Raw genomic sequence first — 19,599 nt, 5'->3', positions numbered from 1 at the left:
TCCGACTAACAAATTGAAAAGCTCTCTGTTAACGCGAACGCACTATATTTAGCCTTCGCTGTCTTTCTAATCGACCACGCGTCTATACACTGGGGCGACTGTGACCGTTTCGCTCTGCTGCTGTCCGCAATGCAATTGGACTGTGGAATTTAGTGCAATCTGCGTTCCGTTATACGCACGCGCATTTTGCTTGTGTGCGACTTAACGAACGCGAATGGTCCAATCGTTTGAAACCGGCGAACACGCGTCCGATCCTTGCGCGATAGACTCTTCCCGCTTTGCCCGTAAAACCCTCGTTTTTCCAATGTAACGCAGGTCGTTGCACCAGACATTGCATAACGTTCACGGACGATCCGCTGCGACTAATTTCGTGCAATCACACTATTCGTCCATAATCCGCAAGGATCCGGTGCGTGGAATCGTCACCATTTGTTAATCTACACGTTTGCTCCGCTACTGAACGACTACTTGAACGCCATCGTCGTAGTTATGGATCGTAATACGCGATAAGTAAATTTGAAAATAAGAAATAAAGCAGTGTAACGTCGTCAGTTCCTATTTTCAATTTATGGAGTTTATCACGGTGAATTTTTGCAAATTTGTCGAACCCTGCTGTTCTTTTCTGTAGGATACGAAACAAAACGTATGATTGCAATGGAGGTTTTATTTTCAAATTTCACGTCTATCTTTTATGTATCTTAGATTCCTGAACAAATGAAGTTATTTAAAAATTTGGAAAACTTATTGTTAATATCGTTATACTATAGGCAGCAACATTTCAAATGTATCTTAGTATGACTTTACAATTTATCCTTTCTTAGATGTAATATTTTATAATCGATTATTGGAGTGGTAGGTACTTTCCTAATTCGATACCATTATCAAAGGATGTTATATTTGCCAATACATACAAGGATTTTTGTGTATATATATATATATATATATATATATATATATATATATATATATATGGACCATATATATTTGTTATATTTAATATATATATTATATATTGTTATTTGTTATCTATATATTATTATATATATTATATATAATAATATATAATATATCTATATAGCAAATAATATTACTCAGACAAGTATTATAATATTCTCAAAATTTCATATTTTCCTTCACCGGGCCATATCCCCAAGAAACAAACTTGAAGAAAACTTTAGGCGAACAGTAGAGTTATCATTCTCTGTTTTTTTTTTTGTATTAAGTAACGTTTAAGAATTATGAGTCACAATGAGAAATTCGAATATTCTAATGTTACGAAAAGAAACGGAGCTAGAGTCAATTTATCACTGATTCGTGCAAAATTCCCTCTTTCACCGACGGTTGATTCGCACTACAAACGAACCGAGAGTCTTTATATAACACGCGAACCGGCTTTTCCATAAATGCAACGCCCAACGAGTTTTACGCCGCGATAGTTATTCCGCTTAACTCGTGATTTGTGCACTATGTATTTCGAAGATAAACCGTAATATAGAAAAAAAAAAAAAAGAAATAAAAACGTTCCTCGTTATGATGCCATTTTGCAGGTAAACGTATATTATACGTACTATTTCTTCCACGAGCGTGAAAATTAAATATGGCTAATTAAAACATCGTTTAGCATTTATACAACGATAAACGTTTACCATCGTGATGTACATATAATTATTATATGAAATCCAATTAGACGAAAATTAATGTTCAAACCGTAATATGTGTAAAAACATACGTAATTGTTGAAATTGTTTACCAGAAGAGCACGTTTAAACTTCTACGGTTATTAATGGTATCGTTCACTTTCGGTACCGAAAGCGTGGAGCGAAAACCAGCATTGTTTCGGAGAGACAGTAGCACGCGGTGCAGCATATACATATGTGGCGCGCATCGAGTGCGTGGAAAAAGGTACGCAGATACAAGTCGACGACCAGAAGCGGTACAGTCACGGGAGAAAACCAATCGCGAGCCTAGGACTACACGCTCACGTAGACACGTACACACACAGGGCCATTCATTCTCTACGTATCTCGCTCTGTATTTCTCCTCTCCCTCTTTCGTTAATATCCGGAGTAGAGGGGAAAAGAACCGATCGTTCGATTTGCCAGCACCAGCTTCCTATCTTCCACGCTGTGTGTGTGTTCGCCTTTACGTTACATGTGTCGTGATCAAATTACGATTGTCGTGTTGGCTATCAACGTTATATACATACTAAAATAAATACGAAACGAAAGAAAATAAGGCGATACACGCGGGGCCAACGAAAACACTGTTTCACTGCCACTGTCGAGCTCGGCGATAAGATAGTACATAAAGAGCGCACCATTATTTTCGTATTTCTACGTAGCACACGTTGTCCGCGCGCACATCGAAGAAAAAAGGGAGAGAGTCGCGTGTATATACATACTCCGTTTTGCTTACGAACCTTCGGAACGACCGTTTCGAACAACACGAATCGACATTGACGCGGCGTCACACCACGCTGCAAATTGTCGTCTCCCTCCCGGCGGCACCGTGCTTTTTTTTTACTTCCGTGCACACCTTGCGTACGATACCGCAAACACACACGATCTACGAGGTAAAAAACGTCGATCGTGATTATTCACGAAACACTCGCTGCGACATGGTCTAACACGTAATTTTTCAACTAATTTCGAAGAAACGTAGCGGACTGGTAATAACACCGGCACGGCGTGTGCGCTATGGTGGCGCACCGTAGTCGGTTCCTCGTTGCGAGGCGTCCCGATGGGAACGAGGATCGCATTTTAATGGGGCGCGGCCGTATGAGAAAATTCTTAATTACCTAAATGCACTCCTCGATCATGGGGGATGGGTCTGCTTTGCCTCACCGTGATGCACACAACACTCGATGCTCGGAAACGTGGGAAAGGAAGAAAAACACTACACTCTACGCGACACTGGAAAACTGCACCACCTCGGCGGAACGCGAACGAGTCTGCCTCGTTCTCTCTCACGTCCGGTCTCGCTCTATTCCGTCGATGTGCGGCGCTGTGCGCGCCGCTGCTGCGTGTTCGCTGCGCGACACCAGCGTCGCCAAACGACGTCTGTCAGTACTATGCGCAACGCCGCCACGCCATTGGCTGGCCAATAGCGTGATAGCTTTGCCGCTTGCCTCTATAGCGCGCGCTAAATTCGAACGTTGATTCTTTTAGCTGGTTATAGTCAGGACACTATTATATCAAATTATGACGCATTATGACACAGTGTTCAGTATTGAATCATTCTGTCGACTCAAATCTTTGATTCAGGTGGGGAATTAAATTAAATTCATGTGTTGTATCATAAAGTTATTGCGCATACAGTGGCTCGTGAAAGAATTTAAATGTTTATTATGGAGAAGACTTATGAATGTATTATGTATATTATATGAAACTTATTGCAGCTCCATTATTACTGTTGTGACACGATTATCACGGATATGTCGATGAAATTTAAATGTAGCAAAATAACTTATTGATGAAAGATTTTCACAACAACTGTACGTATGAAAATACTAAAACAAATTTATACTTCTATATTCTTTTGTTCTATATTAATTAAATTACGATAAATTGTTATAAATCGCAGCAAGAATTGTTTCCTATTTTTTGAAGATGTTTTAAGAGGAACTCAAACCGTATCTTTTTTATGGAACGATGTTTGTTAGAAACACTGCGCAGGTAAAATTTCATGTACAATTTATAAGTACTCCACTCCATGAACAACCAATTATTTAACATATATTTTCTCCCATTTCGATACGTTCGTTATTTAAAAAGCAAAGAGGAAACACTTTATCCACTCCAAGCTATTCCTGCAAAATTCACGGATCACGTAGTTTGGTAACATTGTTTAAATCGAAGACAATAATCGATAGCATGCAGATATCAGAGTGTTGCTCGCTGTTTGCTATACTCTTTCGTTAACAGTGAAAAGTGGATCGCCTTCCATATTCCTGTATCGCATAACATAATACAACGCGTTCAAATAAACATAGAAGCAAACGGGCGGTTCAGTTCTATTTGCGATGCATTGTCAATACAGATGATATTAAAATTGCACCTCTATGGCGTTAATTTCACCGTGTAATTGCAACGGTGTGCAATTCCACCGAAAATCGACACGAATCAATGTCCATGATAATTATTGTAAATCTCATCTACGAACAATCACCGTGGAAAATCGTTGAATTATTAGTTACCGCTAATCGTACCGCGATCTCTGTACAGCTGGTTGATTTTCCGATCGAAACACGATTGATCGTTGTATTCGGCACACGATACAATTTTTGTCGCCATTCAGCTTTCTTTCGTTCATCGAAAGTGTTGTACGTCATCGAATCGAAGCTGATAATGAAAGGTGGGAACACGTGGCCGTTCAGACAGAATGGTCGAAGATGAATGAGAAATCTTGACCTCGCACGTCCAGACCAACCGTGACGTCGTATTTCATGGCTGTTCTTTTTTGTTTTCGACTGTCAGCGAGCTGGAAGTTCGTAGTGAGCGGCCCGCGACTAACTATTTTTGGAATTGATTGCTCAATCAATTTGGGTGTTTTAGGTTCTGCAGTTTGTTTCAGGCAATCACGTGTAGATAGATAGTAATCAAATAAACTTCAAAATATTGATTGGCTTTTTTTGATAGATCTTGATTGTTTAAGTTATTTCTGATATAGATACAAGAAGAGAAATGCTAATTTTATTACTTTATCCACGCTATAATGATGCGACTGGTATAACGAGCTGATTATAATTAGTATCTTCTAATCGTGAGATCGACTTATAAAAAACAGATCTCTTAATAACTTTCCGTTTTTCCTTCTCATGGTTCTCCTATTTTACTCTGTCATTCGTCTTCATAGATAGATAGTTTCACTTTAGCCTGGCGGTATCGAAATAGGATTCGGCTTAGAATTTTTATAAACCTTTTAGTATCGCACATAACTTATTACTAAAAATATCGTTCTTCTAAGTAATATATAAAATCTGAAATCACGTTAATTTACATATTATACAGAACAATTGTTGTTATATTCATAGCTATTTCGCAACATTACTTAAAGAACCAATTCACGCTAGGTTGATCTTTTAGCAATGACTCCCTCTTCTCATAGCAAGATACATATGTATATATAACCAAACAACTCGTTCGAAGTTAAGGCGAGAGTAACGCATACTAAATCTCGCTTTAAAGCATCAAACATCCCGTTTTCATTGAATCGTCCCATGATCGATACAGAAGGGGACGCGTTTCCTCTGAGCAAGCACAATGTCAATGGAAATGAACTCGCGAGCCGAACAATTCCTTGCGATTCACAATGCTCGTATCGCGCGTCGCAAGTCGGCCGCGTAGCTGCGCGTTGTATCGCGTTTCAGCGATTAAGAGGGATCCTTTCTCATTATCCTGGCTCGACGGTCACGTAATAGAACGCGAGAGAATGGCCGTTTATACGTCAAGTTTACAGGATATAATGGGAAGGGCCACTGGCGACAAATCGATAAGCTTGTTGAACAATAACAACGCGCGCGGAGTCTGCCGAGGGTTTGCGACCCTTAGCCACCGCGTTTCTATCCGGCAAGGACCAATCGTCCCTGGTAAACACTTTGCACGATTTGCCGAGTGAATTTTCTCTTCGACTCCTTTCGAGGAAACGTTTGTTTCACGAGCTTCCACCGATCGAGGGCCGCTCGAGCACAAATTCTTCGATGAGCGGGTAAAATAATAAGTCCGATTGCGGAACCGCTTCTCGCTTCGCGAAATGCTGTTATTCTTGTCGTAGAAGGAGTTTGCAGAGAGAGGTCCGTGGTATTTTATGGGGGGATTTTAGTCGCACGTTACAGCGAGCTTTAACACTTTCAAAATATATAGTAGTTTAGATGAGATTTTTATCGGGATTTTTATTAAAGGCTTTTATTATTTTCTCTCTCCCTCTCTGTCTCTCTTTCACGCGCTTTCTCTCTTTCTTCTTATTCGTTTTAGATATTTTAGTACGTAGTACGTTCTAAGGAAGTAAGTATCGAATATCTTTACGGGGAAAGAATTTCAATTTTCACTCGTTCCTCGATGTTGTTTCAACTGTATACCAATTGTTGTTCAGTGTATCTCGTTCCACGTTTATTCAGAAAGTGATATCTGATTCAGCGAATGAATTAGCCTCGTAGTTTAATTATTATTCTAATAACCTTGTTCTTATTCAATACGATATTTTATCCCAATAAATAGTCACTCGAACAATCATTCTACTTAAAAGATTTTTACTCCCATTTAATCGGCGTACTTCTGTTCGCATTATGTCTCATGTTAACGGCGAATCGTAGGCTAGAAGCATTTTTTATAAATTTTCCCTCGAACAGGGTCACCACCTTACATTCAATTCACAAAATTCACTCGCAGAGCTCGACATGCTTCATTATGAAACTTGTTACTCCTTTCATTACGTAACTCGCCAAACATAACTTGTAACTTGTTACTATGATGACGTAACTAGCCCGCAAGAGGTTCCGGATGACAAAATTGCTATCAAAACTCGTGCATTTCGACGCTTCTTTCGAGCTTGACAGAATCTGTCACATCGGCCATATTCCGGGTACTCGGGCGGCTCATAATTTTCAACGTATGGCGCAACTGTTCGCTATAAACGCCCGTGGCCAGGCTATTTGAGGTCGAGCGTGCAAAACGCGTGCAATAAATGCGCGATTAATTAAACGTTACTTTACGCGTTCCAGCGTCGCCCTGGAGAAGAGAGTATCCATTTTGTTCATTAGCTAAAGGGGGAGGATGCCAGGGGTGATGTTGTTTGCAGAACATCCTTAAATGTAGCTACGATTTCCCTTACGCTGCTCCATGAAAGGCCATTATGACGACAATGGCTTGCCATGGGTAATAGCGCGACCAGGAATTTAATTATCATTTTAGGCGGTGCGGAAAGCAATTATCGGCAATTCAGTTTGCAATGGCCAATGGAACCACGCTCGAGGACCAACGGCAACCGCCACCTCCCGCTTTCTCTGCTCCGACTGCAAAAGAGCGAGCTCATTAGGAAGTACTTTTCTCGGCGACGATGAATATACTGCCGCTTTAAGTCTCTGTACACAACTGGAATCAGCGTTCAGGCTGAACGAAACGCGCGCAAGTACGCTGATTAAATAAATGTACCGTGGAAGAAACGGTGGTTTGTTGATGACGATGGTTTCTGGGGCTTGTCAAACGCGTTAAACTGTGGCGATGAAAATACGTGGCATTAACTCGGCGGCTGTACGCTGGGAAAATGTAACATAATCTATAGAGAGAGAGAGACTAGTGTGAGTATACACTTTGACGGCATGAAATTTATTCAGAAACTCTCATACATATATGTTACGTAGATCGAAGATTGATGGGAAAGATATGAAGTGTGTAGGAATACAAATTAGTAGTAAAAACATAGGCAAGTTTGTAGGCAAGTCAATATTATACTAAGCTCATTTTTGTACCGTGTATACCTACTCACTTCCTTCATACATAAAATTAAAGAAGATGACGATTTTTATATCGGCCCTCCCTTGTAACTAGATCGCTAACTATGTATAATGATGCTAGAAATTTAAGTTGACAGATACGATGGAAGAATTTTCATGGCGAAAGTTTGCATAGTAGGGTCGCACCGCGATATAACGATAATGTATCGATGCTTAAGTAACCTTTTAAATAAATGTTATTTTAATAATAATATTCCTGCGATTACACGTGTCCGATAAGAGGTAATATTTACGACATAACATGATAAGTGGTTAACAAGGATTTTTTGATTACCAAGGACCCGAACATGTTAATAAAACGTTAAGAAGCAATTACTTGAAAATAATTGGCAATAAAGAATGTCCATTCAACAATAATTTGCGAATGTTTCTTTATTTTTCTCATTAAACAGCCGGAAGAGCTCATTAAAAAGTACTTGAGCGAATATAGCATACGCACTTCAAACTTGAATGTAAGACGTAATTTAACGATATGTTAATATCCATCGACCAAGAATTGTACTTTACCAGATTACCAAGAATAATGATGCATGTGACGTTATTAAAAGCATTCGTAATAATTTATTTGCCTTCCGTGGTAAAATGTTGCACGTGATGATTGATAGTGAACGTTATTAACGTTGTTGTAGGTAATAATAATAATTTACTGGCGCAAAAATTATTTATTATTCTAACCAAGGATCTTGACGTGTCAAACTTTAATAAATAAATATATTGAATGACGAACAATTAAAAGATCCAAAAATATATAAAAAAATTAAAATAAACTACACGTTACAGAACTACTTGTTTCGGATATTCAAGAAATCTCTATTTAAATTTCGCTTTCAATCGCTTTATAATATTCGCAAAAATATAAATTTACACAAACACGTAAAATATAAATTGACGCGAGCGTATTCTATTCACAGCAAATGATCATCCTCCAATTCCACGATATATACGATAAAATATATCGACTGTTGAATTGTTGATTGTTACAAACTTTTCCAGTAAACCAATACAATTAAAATGGCGGAGATTCAAAGAGTAGCTGCGGTATCACTCTCCCTCCTCGGTCGTTCCATATACAGAAAAATCGCGGATGGTTGTAGCGTATCGAACAGACACACGTCGCGTCGTTTCGACGGAATCGAAGCAGGAGGCTGTCGCAATATGGCCATGGATCCAGTAAAACGTATAACATTTTCTGAATGGTTAGAAACCGGGATACATCTATGCTTGGCGACACAATTCTCGAGATGTTCTCCATCGAACGCGTTGTCAACGGTGAAACCATTGGGAACGTACGTATACCTCCAGTATCGTTTCTTATATTTTCCAGTAACGCGCCAAACGATCGAGAGACTATCGCGAGCGAGATATACACATTTGAAAAATTTAATTTAATTCCCTTCCCAGATCGAAATCTTTTTCGTTTGGTCGTTAGAACGAATTTGAAGATATAGAAAATGTGCATAAAATGTGCAAAGTTGAGCACATTTGTTATAAATAATTATCACAAAATATCTACAGTATAGGATTTTGGATATTTTATATAGTTTTTAATATCTAAAACAACTAAATCAAATTGCCTCGCCACATCGAAATCTTTTTCGTTAGGTTGTTAAAACGAATTTGAAGATATAGAAAATGTGCATAAAATGTGCAAAGTCGAGCACATTTATTACAAATAATTATCACAAAATATCTACAGTATATGATTTTGGATATTTTATATAGTTTTTAATATCTAAAACAACTAAATCAAATTGCCTTCCCAGATTGAAATCTCTTTCGTTTGGTGGTTAAAACGAATTTGAAGATGTAGACAATGTGCATAAAATGTGCAAAGTCGAGCACATTTACTATAAATAATTATCACAAAATATCGACAGTATATGATTTTGGATATTTTATATAGTTTTTAATATCTAGAACAACTAAATCAAATTGCCTCGTCAGATTGAAATTTTTTTTGTTTGGTCGTTAAAACGAATTTGAAGATATAGAAAATGTGCATAAAATGTGCAAAGTCGAGCACATTTATTATAAATAATTATCACAAAATATCGACAGTATAGGATTTTGGATATTTTATATAGCTTTTAATACCTAAAACAACTAAATCAAATTGCCTCGCCACATCGAAATCTTTTTCGTTTGGTTGTTAGAACGAATTTGAAGATATAGAAAATGTGCATAAAATGTGCAAAGTCTAGCACATTTATTATAAATAATTATCACAAAATATCTACAGTATAGGATTTTGGATATTTTATATAGTTTTTAATATCTAAAACAACTAAATCAAATTGCCTTCCCAGATCGAAATCTTTTTCGTTTGATCGTTAGACCGAATTTGAAGATATAGAAAATGTGCATAAAATGTGCAAAGTCGAGCACATTTACTATAAATAATTATCACAAAATATCGACAGTATATGATTTTGGATATTTTATATAGTTTTTAATATCTAGAACAATTAAATCAAATTGCCTCGCCAGATTGAAATTTTTTTTGTTTGGTCGTTAGAACGAATTTGAAGATATAGAAAATGTGCATAAAATGTACAAAGTCGAGCACATTTATTGTAAATAATTATCACAAAATATCTACAGTATATGATTTTGGATATTTTATATAGTTTTTAATACCGAAAACAACTAAATCAAATTGCCTCGCCAGATTGAAATCTCTTTGGTTTGGTAGTTAGACTGAATCTGAAGGTGTAAAAATACGATCAAATGCATAAATATATATAGAGTATCCAAAGTATGATACTTATTAAAATAGGCACTTATTAACAGGCAAAATAATTTTCCATCTACTTTCGACTTTATAAATTACGTTCGTAATAGTGCGAATATAATATATTCGTAATTTAAGCATAGTAGTTTATGTTTTCGCTTCTAACTGCTCATTGGATTAGGGTTGACACATTCTACCGACACGTATGTTGTATCACTTCGATTGTCTACATAGATAGTACTATTGACGTAACTCCGTCCTGTTTGTTTGATTTTGTACGATTTCGACGAAATGAAAGTTGTGCAAGTTCGAGGTATTTGTGAAAATGGATAATTGGATCGGTTTTGTTATTTATTAATAACTTAACAATATCGCGTTGTAGATTTCAAAAGCAAAACAACAACAACTTGGAGGAGAAAATTATATAAATTCGCGTTTAAAACTTGGTTCTGCCGTGTTACACGTGTACGTTATAAATTTAGCGCATCGACAATAAATATTATATCTAGACACTCGAAACCTTGAAAATTAGTTTCCGCGGGGCACACGGTACATTAATTCGTATTAAAATAAAATAACAATTCGCCAAACAAGAGTTATATGTTTTGAAGCATGTACTCGTGCGGATTTCCACAAAGGGACAATGATCACGTGAGAAATGCTAAGGACATTACCGGCGATTATTTCGATATTACTTTATATTAAAACGAATTAAATCACCGCGTTAATAATTGAATTATATGCAGTATCGATTTTGCTTGTTATTTATAATTGGCGCTATTGCGTTAATTTTAAACGAATATCGCACCTATTCGTAAATTAATTTATAAATGAATTTCCTGTAAAGATGAATTGTGCCATTTTATCGTCCTCCGAGGTTTACTGTTATTACTGAAATTAAGGGCTGGTTCTTGTATTATCTACGTTAAAGCTCGGCTAACTTCAACCGCGGCACAGTGGTATGTTGAAAGAATGCTAATCCTGGGGTTTAAACCTGATTCGAGGCTTGCCAGCGCACTATAAAATTATTGTCTACTATTTCACTTCCTTCCTTTCCCTCCCTTGTGTCACATGAAACCGAACAAAAGTCCAGAAATTTTGTAGTGAAATAAACTAACATTACTGCGATGTATGTATGACCAAATACAATGGCAGACAAAAGAAAGTTTATAAAATGAGAAATATAACAGACACCATAACTTTGCAAAATGGATTTATATTTAATAAGAGCAGTGAAAAATAAAATGGACGGATTGTTATCAATATGGTAAAAAATGTTTAATATAAATATCAATCTTAAGTATTAATTCTAAGCTTTCTTCTATCCGCCACTGTAATTCTGAGGAAATTTATATTAAAATCTGCATTACGTAACACTTTTACACCCATTAAACTTCTATCTGAATAAAAATATAAATCTCTTTGACTGAAAATTCTGTGATCATGATTTTTCTCCAATCTCTATACTGTACACTGGTTCAACATCACATAAGAATATCGAGAATATGTTGAATTTGTTCTCATATTTCTCTGGCACTTAAGAAAAATTAGGAAGATTAGAATGGAAATGATACGAGATTCGATCTTTATCGTTCGAACAACGTTTGTCGACGGAAAAAGGGCTACAGAGGGAAGATGCAATTTCTTCGTGTGCCTATCATCGTCTCGTTATAGTCTCTTTATGCGTATGCGACGGATACGAGCGAGGACCCTCGCTCGCTTTATTGACTTCTTGAAGCTCGTCCTCGAGAAGTAACGATTTGCGCTCTCTGGCTCAGAAGAAGGAAATGTTCTATATGAATCGAAGGCGAAGCCGAGAATTCAATATCAGAATTGGTATTTTAAATTGCATTCTCTGTTGCGTGGATTTTTAGAAACTCTAATATCAGCAAGTTGAAAAAAATGAAATTTGTCGTTTGCTGTAAGTTGTATAAAATAGACGAATTAAAATAATTCCTTTTGTAGAAACACTCTTAATAATCCAGTCTTATTTCAGGTTTATAATGTTGCTGTTATGCTAGAATTTTTCAATTAAAAGAGTAACTCCTAAACAAATTACGTATAACTCTTTTTCTACATTCAAGGCTTATAAATTATATCTGTATGCATCAATTATAATTTATATTTATCAATTTCAATTCTACTCATTGACAGCGGCACCGATCTCCTGAATTCCAATTGAGGCAGAAACATAAAACAATGAATCTGAACCAAAGCATAGTTTTCTTTTTTTTTTATAGTTTATTTTGGTTTTTACAATTTGTCCTGAAGGACATTTGGTAAAGTATTATATCTTATTTACCGGGAAAAAAATAAAAATAAAAATAAAATATAGCATGTGGGTGGCTACCCCCAGTGGGGTGCCATCTTCGTGTTTGCTAGGCTATATCTTTTATTACCAAAGCATAGTGGTTCGACATTTTGTCTCAGCGATCTTCAACCTTTTTCATCTCGAGGCACACGTAAACTAATTATACTGAAATTCTGCGGCGCACCAAAAAGCATATTATACTCGGCTCAAGACAAGGCATTCACGCCGGACGGCTGTTTTCATTTGACAACCCAAGGAAAAAGTGGCTACAAAAAGTGAGTACTTTTTCTACGAATCCCCATTTTTGGATCATCTTTCTATCGCTTTCTGCATTTCATTTTCATGATGTAAAATTAGTGTGATCGTACGAAAGTAGTGCGGTACATGACCGAATTATTAGAGTCACGGTGCGAGAATAATAAAACAAGCTCGGCCAGGTATATCTACAATTTGGAGACATCGCTGCATCGTAAAAGAGCAACAAGAATTCAGTGCAACTAGATTTCCATTTAAGCTTTCTTCTATTGTTTTAACGTGATACCGTCAATCCATGAAGGTGTCTCTGATAATTTGAACCTCCGCTGTATATGAGGAAACGAAATTTAATGCTCTTGCATGCGATTAATCGACGCATAAATACTACACAAATGTAATGGCTTGCAAATACCTAGCCACTGTAAATAGGCAGGTATTTAAATGTTTTAAACGTCCGTGAAAATTGCGGCTGTAGCTCAATCACAGTGTACCTGCACTTTCTTAAGCACCCAATTCGTACCGTAGCCAGTAAAAGAATCTTAAAACAAAGGGTTAACAACCCTCGGAAGCGTACCCTCCAAAACCTATCCCAACAGCCAGCAGAAACGAAGAAGACTCGAGACCTCGGCATCGAATCCCGAAGTCAGCCTTTCCTTTCGCTGAGTAATTTCAAGCCTTGGTGTTCGAGCTGACCCATGTCAAATGGCAAGAGAGAATGAGCAAGAGAGAGAGGGAGAGAGACAACTGCCGACGTCACGCAACTTGACCGCGAGAAGAGGGCCGAGAGCGAACGGGGTTGAGAAGCCAGAAATGGAGCTCGACCTCGTCACCTTTCCTCCCCATTTCCTCCCTCGAACGCAGACGGCTCCGCTATTCTGTCTCTCTCTTTCTCTTTCTCGTTCAACCCCTGACACGACGAGTGCTCGTTCGTGCACGCACTAGTCCGCGTCACGACGACGAAACCGACACGACGACTGTTCCGCCGGAGCCAAAGCTCCCTCCTCTCGTTCCACGATCCCTCACAGAGAGAAATCCGCTGAAGGACGTTCAGAGCTTGACGGAAATGAGGCGGCGTCTGCGACCGCGACGAGATTTCCAGTTGGACTGGGGTTTCCCTCCCAGATACGTCCGATAAAAAAATGCCAGCAGGTCGATAGGGGCGAAGTAAGACTCGTTGGGTGCTGCACGCTTTGTTATTCGATTGGTACCGAAAGACTTGACCTTTAACGAGCGAATGGCGCGGAAGCTTTCGGTTTTTTAATTTACAGGGAAATTGGCGAGAGTATTATAAAAATCGAAGGAAGTGCATATAATTATCAATTACCTTATTTCGAGTAATTAGCAGCAACTTGGAATAGAAATGTACAAAATATAACAAAAGGAACCCTATCACAAAAATGGGGCAAGCATCAATACTATAATCCACGTTACAATCAGTTAGATAAAAGAAACGAAGGAAAGATGATCACAAGTAGCTCCGCCACAGAAACATATCTATAACATAATATATATTATATTTAATTAATATAATAAATCTATGAACGCTTCGAGTATATCAGACACTACTAAGCACACACGCGGACAGAGAGGTATACATAAAATTTGAGACATACAGAGGCGGAGGAAAAGAAACGCGGAGAGAATAGAAAAGCTTCGCGTGGCCCAAGGCCTGCAAACTCTTTCATCCAGAAGCCATTGTTCTCCGCGCTTCTTTCTCTTTTTTACCTCTGCCCATTCCTCTTCTTTTTTTTCTTCTTTTTCTCGTCTTCTGCACGGTTTTAAGGCTTCCACGGCCTCAGTCCGCCGGCACCTTGACCGGCAACCATGTAATCGCTTGTTTAATCAGGCCTCGTTAGAAACAACCTCAGGGGAGACGTCGTCGTCGTCGTCGCCGTCTACGTGTCCCTTCGAGCAGATGCTTCTAATGAAATTCTAACGAGTACGGATATCTTCGTTAAGTGGATTATAATTTCCGTATTGTTCGCTCGGACGGTCCTCCAGCTAGAACAGCTCGGGTAAATCAGACTGACGGCCGATAATGCGACGACAAGATGGCGACGTAAATTTCGATCGAGCCAGTTTATGCGGCTTTAACCGTGCACCGCGTTTTAACGGACATCGCTCGCCGAGTTATCGGGCGAATGCGTTTAGCAGGTCGTACGTGTGAATCTGCTTTGGTCGTAGTTGTTCCGGTTTAGTTGCAGTTTGTCGTGCGTTCGATGATTTGCGAAACGGCCGAGGAGAAATTGTTGGTCTAAGTGGCACGAAATGAAACGACTATGTGATATTGAAAATGGAAATGAAATTGAGAACGTCATGGTGCATTTTTGTTTGAGTTGTTGCGTAAATGTTTCCTATCGTATTTGCTTTGTAGCGTAGTGTTGTTAAAAAGGAGATTGCATTTCACGTGTACGTCTCGGCGCAGTTTGATTCGCCTGTTATTTTAGTTAGACGCGATGAAAACATTTCTTTCTTCTAAAGTAAAATAAATATTCTATTTTTGTCGGATTAGTAATGTCGAATTCCAGTTAGAACGCGTACTCTTCGTATTCGTCAGTTTACTAGAAGAATGTAGAATAAAGTTTGCCGATTCTGCGATTAATCGATGAATAGATCCTACAATGAGAGTGTACTATTATTTTAACTAGTAAAATTATATTAATTTAGAAGAAACATCGATTAGAAATCTGCTTCTACGTATTAGTATCTAGCACTACGTATTAGCTTTGGAAAAAATGTACTCTTCTCAGTCGTGGAACAATCTCTGATAAACAAACGACATGTAAACTTTAAATTACTATTTTCAGGATAAAACTCTGTTAGAAGCAAAGATTCGTTCGACAGTACACTTCCGAAACTCGTCAAAGCGTGTTTCACAGTATCGCGATACTTTCGAAACTTGCGAACAATTTTCTCTGGAAATTACACTCCATGGAGGTGGAAGCCACCCCCGGATGCGAACGAGGAAAATGGCAATTTTGCATTCTGTCCGTTACAGGTTGTTTCATTAACGAAAGCTGTTTCTCAAGGATCGGCTGGCTAAAGGTTTCTCCATTTATCCGGAACGGACGAAAGGTTTCGTGAGCCGAGAATTTTGGCGGTACTCCGTTCCAGCTGGCAGCTCAGCCACCGACCTATAAATCACGCGATTCCCATCCTCCATTATGGTTAATCCCCGCGCATACATTCTGTCTCTTCGTGCGTCTGACTTCGAATTTCCATTCCACGTCCGACGTCTCATCCACTCCATCTTCCGATGATTCCCGAATCAACGTCAAAACGAGATTTATGAAACTGGTTTGCCACGATTCGCGTCCAAAATCTGATCGTTGTCTGTTTTAAGATATTTCATATCATCTTTCCAGTCGGACGGTCTTCTTAAAGAAAATGTATTAATTTTAAAGAAAATAATTAAACGATGTATCACGAACGACTAACAAATCACAAAACCACCTCCTTTGACCATTTCTACGAGCTTCGTGATTCTACTAAATTCAGAGGAATTTAATTTCAATAGCAGGCCACGTGTACAACAGACCCGCCTGCATATACTGCATATGCATTCGATAACTTGTAAGGTAAATATGATGGCCGTTGCACGTGTAAACACGTGCCATTGTAACTTGTCTTCGCGTCTCGAGATCGCAGATGTTACAACTCTGACGTTTCATCTTGAAACTTATAGAAAATTCCACTTTTAAATTTGTATCCTGTCATTTTCTGAACACACGGGCTCACGGAAACGTTGAAACGTTTGTGCGCACCTATTACGGGTACGTTAATACGTGTTGTATGAAACATTTTGAAATTTAATTAGCACTGTTATGAAACTCGATTATCACGATTATGTAAACCGATCTGAAAATACACATAGAAATTACAGAATGTTTAATACAAATACATATTTCGCAGAGATTACAAAAGGATTAAAACGCTCAATTGTCGGTTGTATCGATGAAACTGGATATTCAATGAGACCATCTTTAACTTTGTCACGATCCTCGAATTGTACGTGTTTCTTTTAACGTAAACTGTCTAAAATTCAAATGAGAAATTACAATATTCTTTGGCATATCCCCTTCAAATTTGAGAAATCGTCTAATGACAGAAAAGTATGATTCGGTTGAAAATGTCACGTTAAAAAATGCAGGAAGGCTAATTATCTATATATTATACGTTTAACATGGTTATTTATACTGGATACTAATTCTTTACTAAATATATATTTGCAAGAAATATCAAGTTCTATGTGCATATTTCGATTGGTTTCAAACTTTACAAATACAATCATGACAATCGTGCCTCGTTAAAATTTTCCATGACAAGTTCCATGACGCTTGAAGCAAAGTTCTATTGACTTTATCAAAAAATATTTCGAATAAAATTTACCATATTCAATAGGCCTGATTAGGTGAAATATTGTTTGACTTTTTAACACCTTATATTTCTTAGATTATGAAGGTAATCTTGAGTTTTTGATACGGGGCCACATATTTTTTATAATATTAATCGATTCAATTCCGACATTCTTTAAAAACAAAGAACAGATTAATCTATTTATACCGAAGATATGCTAAATTAAATTTCTCGAGTTCAACGTATGAAAGACGAGGGAAGATGCTAGAAACACTCGTCCTCTTTCTCTGCGTATTATTTCTCACTCTAGCCCCTTCTCCATTTCTATTTTCCTTCTTTTTCAAACAAGATTTTTTCTCATTTCTTTACACGTACCGTTATCTTACCTTTTCTGATAGTTCGCTGCTCTTTGTCCATTTTCCCTTTTTCCCTCATCCTCTCCCGTTCTGTTGCACGTATTCTTTTTCTTTTGTTCCCGTTTCACCCATACCATACGCGCATTTCTCCTTTTTTCACCCTTCGTTCTCCCTCACACAGACACATAAATACTCCATTTTACATTCATTCGCCCGCCTCCGCGTTCTCATCTCTTTGTTGGCCTCTCTAATCCGCACGTACAGACCGGCCGAATAAAAAATAACGAGTAATGTACATGCAATAACTCGCGCGTTCTTTTTGTTTTTCTTATCTCGGTATTGCAGAATTTGCGTCTAAAAATAAGCCGAATCGATTATTCGTACGTGTTGCGCGGAATTCGACTGAAACTACCGCTTGAAACTTTTTATCGCGGTTTATAGGGGGTTAATTTAGTAGTTTTGAACAGAATTCTCTTTACACGTGCTCGATTCACATACTCGTATCATGATCTTCTTTCTATAAATTGATCTTTCCGACGTTGATACAAGTAAGTGCTCGATACGAAAGGTTCGAATTCGCGCAAACAGTATTTTAATGTGATTTTTAAAGTGAATACATTTTCTAGAACCTACAACCTAGATCCGCTGGTTTGCCACGTCGTATACGTAAAATAAATGATATTCCTCTAATCTTTTTAGGTCATTCCATATCAGAAAATTATCCGACGTTTTGAATAACCTGCCGCACTAATCGATCATACATACTCGGTATTTCAACCAGGTGTATCCATACGTCACGAATCTTTGACTTCCTCGAGAACAAAGCTTTATACGAGCAAATTTTATCCCGTAGTTCCCACTCATTTTTAGGACAATCTCCTGTCCGATAGAACCACCCTCGTTCAGCGGAAAAAATTATCCAACCGCACGCGTATCCGAAAAACTGTCAAATTCGATTTCCCTGAAAACGAGGAAATTGTATTTGAAAATTTCGACTTATTTTTGCACACAGAATAATCTTCTGGCTGACTCACGTATCCCTATCCGGTGGAAAACACGCAGGCGCGCGTCTATTCTGAAAATCATTAGCTTCGATATATTTCGAAAACGAAGCTCCGAATGAAGAAAATTGTACTCCACATTTATGACGATTTATTTTCGTACGTAGAATAAGCGTTTTTCCTCCAAGCCCTGTTGTTGTCCTGTTGTCGATCTTCTTCGTGGAAACCGGCAATTTAAAGCAAAGCTAACTGGCGTTGTTAGCCGGTTTGAAGATAGTAATTAGTATCGACTCGTATCGTCGTGTTTACGCCATGGAAAGTTCATTTCGCCCGGAACACGAAACTTTGCGACGGCGAAGACGACGATGGCGCGACGACTTACTGCACGCCTGACGTATTTAGTTGCAAATTTTACCAGTTAACCGTATCTGCAGTTTGGAATTCCCGTTCTGCCCGAGACTCGTCTTCTCCATCGCGAGATTCCACTCGAACAATGCGTGTTGATTGACTGACATTGGTAATTAACAGCTCCAAGACGTTTATTTCTTGCGAACCTAGCGATTAATCGTTCAACGTCTGTTTAAACCAAAGAATAGAATAAATTTAGGCCAAACATTTTATCTTCTTGTCTTCGTTCTATGATACACCCAGTACATTTGGTAAAAGAATTTTATTTAATAATTTGTGTTTCACGATATATTCGGAATGTGATTAAAAATAAATTTATTTTGCGATCTATGTTTTACGATACATTTGCTAAGAGAATTTAATTTTCAATTTTGTTTGTCACATCCGGTCACATCCGACACTCGAGACGTTTGATTTTGCGATGACAAGGTGTGAAATGTTTACTTGTCTATTATCTAAATTCGGATTTTAATATTATTTTTGTCTGGCTATCGAAGATACAAAAGATATCGTATAGTTACTCGTAAAGTTACTCAAGTACCTGAACTCTTTAAAAATTGTTATTTAAGCAGACCAATACCGATGTAATATCTTTAAACGTAATCGCACGAATCAGATTTCCAGCAAATTCGAAATTACGAAACTCAATTTGTTTAAATGGAGCTACGCGA

General features: G+C 37.9%; 1 protein-coding gene across 4 annotated transcripts in view; it reads right to left on the bottom strand.

Moving 5' to 3' along the window:
- Positions 1-3,009, bottom strand: part of LOC132912277 (poly(rC)-binding protein 3) — an 86,168-nt gene extending 83,159 nt beyond the window's left edge. For 2 of the 4 annotated variants that reach the window (XM_060969623.1, XM_060969622.1), the window contains exon 1: positions 2,798-3,008. The gene's annotated coding sequence lies outside the window, so the exon portion shown is untranslated. Of the gene's footprint in view, positions 1-2,419; positions 2,603-2,797 lie in introns of those variants that run through there. The other 2 variants (XM_060969620.1, XM_060969621.1) reach the window with 2 other exon arrangements.
- Between the last annotated feature and the right edge of the window lie 16,590 nt (positions 3,010-19,599).

The sequence above is a fragment of the Bombus pascuorum genome, chromosome 11 (genome assembly GCF_905332965.1).
Source record: "Bombus pascuorum chromosome 11, iyBomPasc1.1, whole genome shotgun sequence".
Taxonomy (NCBI): Eukaryota; Metazoa; Arthropoda; class Insecta; order Hymenoptera; family Apidae; genus Bombus; species Bombus pascuorum.
Note: the sequence above shows the minus strand (reverse complement) of the source record. Positions and strands in the feature narration are given on the sequence as shown.